The 6536-nt window shown below is 39.7% G+C and overlaps 1 protein-coding gene across 1 annotated transcript in view; it reads left to right on the top strand.

Annotated features, from left to right (window-relative positions):
- The window catches only part of RINT1 (RAD50 interactor 1), a 50822-nt gene that overhangs the window by 39646 nt on the left and 4640 nt on the right, over nucleotides 1–6536 (top strand). The gene's annotated exons all lie outside the window — the stretch shown is intronic.

Here is a 6536-nt window from a genome sequence, read left to right as displayed (position 1 = left end):
CCCTAGCCACTGAGCTATAGGCACCAAGCCAAAAAAATAATTAAAAAAAAAAATCACAATCCCATGATTATATCCAAAAATTAATTTCTTTCTTTTATTGAGAGGTGTAATTTAAATAAATCTAAAAATTGAAAATCTATATACTATAAGGCTTTTCCCTCTAAGGATTATACTGATCCTTCCCTTCCCCATGCAGGTTCTGTATTCACAGATTTGATCTGCCTAATGGTAATTATTAAGTGGTTATTTATTTTTATTTAGTTATTTATTTCTTTTTGAGATAGAGTCTCATTATGTTGCCCTCGGTAGAGTGCTATGGCATCACAGTTCACAGCAACCTCAAACTCTTGGCTTAAGCGATTCTCTTGCCTCAGCCTCCTGAGTAGCTGGGACTACAGGTGCCCACAACGCCCAGCTGTTTTTTTGTTGCAGTTGTCATTGTTGTTTAGCTGGCCTGGGCCAGATTGAAACTTAAGCTATGGGCACTGAACCAAGTGGTTATTTATTTATTTTTGTAGGCAGTCTCTTGCTATATTGCCCTGGCTAGAGTGCAGTGTGTGTCATCTTAGCTCACTGCAACCTCAAATTCCTGGGCTCAAGTGATCTTCCTGCCTTAGCCTCCCAAGTATCTGGGACTACAGATGGGCCCATGGCTAAGTTTTCTCTTTAGTAGAGATGGCATCTCACTCTTGCTCATGCTGTTCTGAAACTCCTGAGCTCACACAATCCCGCTGCCCTGTCCTCCCAAAGTGCTAGTATTACACCAATGCCTGGCCTTTAATTTTATTCTTTTTATTTATTTTATTTTATTTATTTATTTTTGCAGTTTTTGGCCAGGGCTGGGTTTGAACCTACCACTTCTGGTATATGGGGCTGTCACCCTACTCCTTGAGCCACAGGAGCCACCCAATTTTACTCTTTTTATTAATCCAAGGAATATCTTGGTTATCAGGGCTTTTGGTAACCAGATTTTCCAATATGTACTTCCAACCAAAAGTGAAGAAACCTAATTCTTACATCCTTGACATAGGTTAATTCCTTTGGATGTTTTAGATATTAAAATAATCTCAGAGAGCCTCTGGGATCCCTTCTTAGTGTGCCATTGGATTTATACCAGTGTGTCCCATAAAGTAGATTTCATGACAGAAAGCATTAATAGAAAAGTAGGGTGACCATAAAATGGTAAAATACACATTAAATTGTGAGAAACTGTGCTGAATAAATGGTATTATGACTATGAAGATACATTATAAATGTAAAATGTTACATAATTGTGTGATAAAATGAAAAGAGATAGGAAAGTAAAACAACAAAACAACTGTAAGTTTAATGAAAGACTTAAAAATACCATGCTTAAAATGTGAGAATTAAAAAAATTATATATTTTGGCTTGGTGCCTGTAGCTCAGTGGCTAGGGTGCCAGGCACATCCACTGGGGCTGGCGGGTTCAAACGCAGCCAGGGCCTGCCAAACAACAGTGGCAACCACAACAACAAAAACCGGGAGTTGTGGCAGTTGCCTGTAGTCCTGGCTACTTGGGAGGCTGAGGCAAGAGAATCGCTTAAGCCTAAGAGTTTGATGTTGCTGTAAGCTGTGATGCCAGTACGACATAGTGAGACTCTGTCTCAAAAAAATAAATAAATAAAATACAGAGTTTGCTGGGCACTGTAGCTCATGCCTGTAATTCTAGCACTCTGTGAGGCTGAGGTAGATAGATTGCCTGAGCTCAGGATTCAAGACCAACCTGAGCCAGAGCGAGACCCTGTCTCTAAGAGTAACTGGGCCTTGTGGCAGGTGCCTATAAATCAGCTACTTCGGAAACTGAAGCAAGAGAATCACTTGAGCCCAAGAGTTTGAGGTTGCTGTGATATCATGGTACTCTTCCAAGAGTGACAAAGTGAGACTGTCTCAAAAAAAAAAAAAAATTATAGAGTTAAATAATTAGATTGATTAAGTATTATGAAAAATTCCACAGTATACTGAGGAAAAACACAATTTTCATGTGTCCTTTTACCTGAAAGAAAAAGCAAATCATAAAAACCCTTCATTGGCTGGGTGCAGTGGCTCAAGCCTGTAATCCTAGCACTCTGGGAGGCCAGGGCAGGAGGATCGCCTAGCTCACGAGTTTTGAAACCAGCCTGAGCAAAAGCGAGACCTCATGTCTACTAAAAATAGAAAAACTGAGACAAGAAGTTCGATCTCTTGAGTCCAAGAGTTGGAGGTTGCTTTGAGCTAAGACACCATGGCACTCTACCCAGGGCTACAGCTTGAGATTCTGTCTCAAAAAATAAAATAAAATAAATAAATAAATATAAAAACCCTTTGGCTCTGGACCGATAGCACAGTAGTTATGGCACCAGTCACATACACCGAGAATGGTGGGTTCAAACCCAGCCTGGGCCAGCTAACCAACTGCAACAAAAAACAGCCAAGTGTGGTGGGCGCCTGTAGTTCCAGCTACTTGGGAGGCTGAGGCAAGAGAATCGCTTAAGCCCAAGAGTTGGCAGTTGCTGTGAGCTGTGACGCAATGGTACTCTACTGAGGGTGACATAGTGGACTCTGTTCCCCCCTCTAAATAAATAAATAAATAAAAACCCTTTATCTTAAATCCAGGCTAATAAGCCAAATAAAAAGAAAACAAAAATAAACTAATAACAGATATAAATAAGATAAGCCTTATTAAGACCAAGATAGTTTATTCTTAAGTATACTCTCTGACTGGGACTTGGTAATTATTTAAAGCTTTTTTTCTATGAAAATGTTGATTGGAATCTGAGTCACACACCAAAAAAAAAAAAATTGTTAACTGAAATCCATATGTATAATGAATGTCATTATGCTGAGCAAGGAAAACAAATTATTTTATAAAATGAATATAATATAGAGGGTAATGATGAATATGTTTATAAAGTCAGCTAATCAGTATATGCAGTCATTCACTTTGTACTTTTATGTGTCATGTTCCTAATTTTAGTAAGTACTTTAATCTCTCAGCCCCCACAAGACTCCATTTTCTGTTAAGCTTTTTCAGTAATATGAAGCAAATTATGCCAGATGATTTAATAAGAGACTCATTCAGGGTCTGATTTTTAGCTTCAATGAAATTCTTTATGGGCCATCATTAACTACTTTACTTGGTGCTATAGTCTGTTAACAAAGGTGAATTAGATCATTTCTACCCTTAGAGAATTTATAATCTGATGCTGAATTAACTGGGTCCTGCTGTCAACAGAGAAATACCAAATTTCAGAGTTGACTCTTCAAATTGTCAATGAATTCCGTGTCCTAGCATGGTTATTAAGCCTTGACCCTTTAATCATCTTCATAGACTAGCAGCCTGTGCATGCTTTTTTTTTTCTTTTTTTGAGACAGAGTCTCAAGGTGTCACCCTTGGTAGAGTGCTGTGGCGTTACAGCTCATAGCAACCTCAAACTCTTGGGCTTAAGTGATTCTCTTGCCTCAGCCTCCCAAGTAGCTGGGACTACAGGCGCCTGCCACAATACCTGGCTATTTTTAGGTTGTAGTTGTCCTTGTTTGGCAGGCCCAGGCTGGATATGAACCCGCCAGCTCCAGTATATGTGGCTGGCGCCCTAGCCACTGAGCTACAGGCGCCAAGCCAGCCTGTGTGTGCTTTAAATAAAAGTCATTAAAGCTGTTGTATTATATAATTAAAAAAAGAAAAAATAATACACAGAGCTTACTTTCCATTTGTTTTTGATTTCCAACTGATAATTGTCTGTCTGTTGCCAGATTATGCCAAACCTGAAACATGCAGCCATTTGGAATTAGGAATTTTTCAGTTGTAGGTGACAGAAACCTGATTCAAACTGGCCTAACTTGGGGAGTGGGACCTCAAATCTGAAAGGGTTAGGCATGGCTGCTCTAAAATTGTTCATTTATGTTTTTATTTTCAGGCAGGCTATGGACATGTTAACACAAGTGTTGTTTTATGTTTTTTGGGGGCAGGGGGCGGTTTGAGACAGGGTCTCAAAACTATGCCACTGCCCAGGCTAGAGTGGCATGATTAAACTCCTCAAACTCCTGGGCTTAAGTGATCCTCCTGCTTCAGGTTTCTGAGTAGCTGGACCTCTAGGTACACAATACTATACCTGATTAATTTTTTTATTTTTTTTTGTTGTAGAGATGGGGTCTCAATATTTTGCTTAGGCTGGTCTTAGACTTCTGACCACAAATACTTGTCCTACCTCAGCTTCCAGTGTTGGGATTATAGGCATGAGCCATCTCACTGGGCCCTTGGTCTTTAGGAATTTTTAATGAGTATTATTTCAAGAACTTTAAAAGTGAAAATTCTCTCTCTTTTTTTGGGGACAGAGTCTCACTTTGTCACCTTTGGTAGAGTGCCGTGGCATTATAGCTCACGGCAACTACAGATTCTTGAGCTCAAGTGATTCTCTTGCCTCAGCCTCCCAAGTAGCTGGGACTACAGGTGTCTACCACAACGCCTGGCTATTTTTAGAGATGAGGTCTCACTCTGGCTCAAGCTGGTCTTGAACCTGTCAGCTCAGGCAATCCAGCCTCCTCAGCCTCCCAGAGTGCTAGGATTACAGGTGTGAGCCACCTCGCCCGACCTGAAAGTGAAAATTCTTAAGGGAACATTTCAAGGGTAATAAAATGTTTGATGCCTTTAACATGGCTTGTTATGGTGTATTTATTACTTAATGCTATTCAGAGTTTTAGTAAAAAAAAAAAAAAAAACCTTGACAAGATGATTTCTTTGGTGCTCTATAATTCTATTTTGGAGAAATAAAATGTCAAATCTTCATAGTTAATCTTACTCTTAAATGTTTATTGATAGTGTCATTTTTTTTTTCTATTTAGCTAAGGGTAAAATTACTTTAGATAGCAAATGAAAGAGAAAATATTTTTTGTACTATATGTGATCTACGTGTGTGATATAAAAATTCAAAAGCCACAAGTGGTATAGTGAATAGGTTTTAATTATGACCCTCCCTAAAACCAGACATTTTTATTATTATCAATTTCTTATATGTCCTACCAAAGCTATTAATATAAACACATGTATGTGTATATATACACAGGGTAACATACTAACAAACTCTTCTGCTTTGGTTTTTCTAGTTAACAGTATATCTTGAGGCCAGGCTCAGTGGCTCACGCCTATAATCTTAACACTCTCAGAAGCCAAGGCAGGCAGATTGCTTGAGTTTAGGAGTTCCAGACTGTCCTGAGCAAAAGTGGGACCCCTGTTTCTACTAAGAATAGAAAAATTAGCTGGGTGTTATGGCATGTGCCTGTAGTCCCAGCTCTGTGGGAGGCTAAGGCAGGAAGATTTCTTGAGCCCAGGAATTTGAGGTTGCTGTGAGCTAAGATGACACCAACGGTTGCACTGCACCCAGGGTGACAGAGTAAGACTCTGTCTCAAAAAAAAAAAAAAATAAAACAACACAAAGCAAATCTTGAGATTGTTCCATTTCAGAACATTGAGTTGTCTAATTCTTTTTAACAATGAGCTAGAAAGTATTCCATTGTATGGAAATGCCATGATTAACCAGTCCCCTAATAGGCATTTAGACTGTTTTTAAATCTTTTACTAATTATCCACAGCACTGTAGCACTGTTTTCCTATAGGACAAAAAGAATATTAATTCTACCTAAAACACTATAAAATGATATTTTAATTTTCTTAACTCTCCTACATATTCCAAATTTATTATAACTGTCCCTAGAAAAAATGAGTACTTAGGCCAGGCTTATTGGCTCAGCCCTGTAATCCTAGCACTCTGGGAGGCCAAGATGGGCGGATTGCTTGAGCTCAAGAGTTGGAGACTGTCTGGAGCAAGAGTGAGACCCCATCTCTATTAAAAATAGAGAAATTAGCTGAGCATTGTGGCAAGTGACTGTAGTCCCAGCTACCTGGGAAGCTGAGGCATGAGTTTGCTTGAACCCAAAGAGTTTGAGGTTGCTATAAGCTATGATGATGCCACAGCACTCAACCCCAGGGCAACAGAGTGAGACTCTGTCTCAACGACAACAAATTGTTTTGTTATTCCAAAGACACTCTGCTGCTGAAAAAAAAAAACAACCCAACAACAAATTGTGGTGAGTGCATAACTTTGAATGTAGTAAAAGCCATTGAACTGCACACTTTAAATGGGTCAACGATATGGTACATGAATTCTATTTTTTTTTTTTTTAGAGACAGAGTCTCATTTTGTCATCCTGGATAGAGTGCAGTGGCATCATCATAGCTGACTGCGTCCTGAACTCCTGGGCTCAAACAATCTTCCTGCCTCAGCCTCTCCAGTAGCTGGGACTATATATAGGCCACCACGCCTAGCTAATAATTATTATTTTTTTTTTGAGACAGAGCCTCAAGCTGTCACCCTGGGTAGAATGCCATGGCATCACAGCTCACAGCAGCCTCCAACTCCTGGGCTCAAGCGAGTCTCCTACCTACGCCTCCCAAGTAGCTGGGACTACAGACACCCGCCAAAACGCCTAGCTATTTTTTTGATTACAGCGGTCATTGTTGTTTGGCGGGCCCGGGCTGGATT

The sequence above is a fragment of the Otolemur garnettii genome, unplaced genomic scaffold (genome assembly GCF_000181295.1).
Source record: "Otolemur garnettii isolate 467f Iridium unplaced genomic scaffold, OtoGar3 scaffold00005, whole genome shotgun sequence".
Lineage (NCBI taxonomy): Eukaryota > Metazoa > Chordata > Mammalia > Primates > Galagidae > Otolemur > Otolemur garnettii.
This window is presented reverse-complemented; position numbering and strand designations above follow the sequence as displayed.